Source organism: Haliaeetus leucocephalus, unplaced genomic scaffold, assembly GCF_000737465.1.
Source record: "Haliaeetus leucocephalus isolate CR32 unplaced genomic scaffold, Haliaeetus_leucocephalus-4.0 Scaffold217, whole genome shotgun sequence".
Classification (NCBI taxonomy): Eukaryota; Metazoa; Chordata; class Aves; order Accipitriformes; family Accipitridae; genus Haliaeetus; species Haliaeetus leucocephalus.
This window is the reverse complement of record NW_010972653.1, coordinates 2,536,467-2,536,850: the sequence shown is the minus strand read 5'-3', so window position 1 is coordinate 2,536,850 and position 384 is coordinate 2,536,467.

The window sequence follows — 384 nt, the reverse complement described above, 5'->3', positions numbered from 1 at the left end:
AGAGCGAATGGGGCTTTTGGCGCCAAATGCCAGGCACCTCCCTGCTTGTATGGAAATGAGGGAGGTGGGGTTAGGCTGCTCTCGCTTTTCTCTCTTTTTTTTTTTTTTTTTTAATGCTGCCCTCCCCGGGTGTGTCAGCTTTTTTTTTTTTTTTTTTTTTGCCCCCTTGCTTTTTTTTTTTAATGCCTTTTTGGGGGGTTAATAATATCCAGCAGCTTCAAAGCCAGCCAGTGACAGTCATCTGTCTGCAAGCAAAGGGTGAATGCGGAGGCTTGGGCCGGCCGCGGGGGCCGGGCGGGCTGGCGCTCAGTAAAGTGCAACATACAAGATCATCTGCTTTTTTTTTTTTTCCCCCCTTTTTTTTCTTTCCCCTTCCCCCCCCCC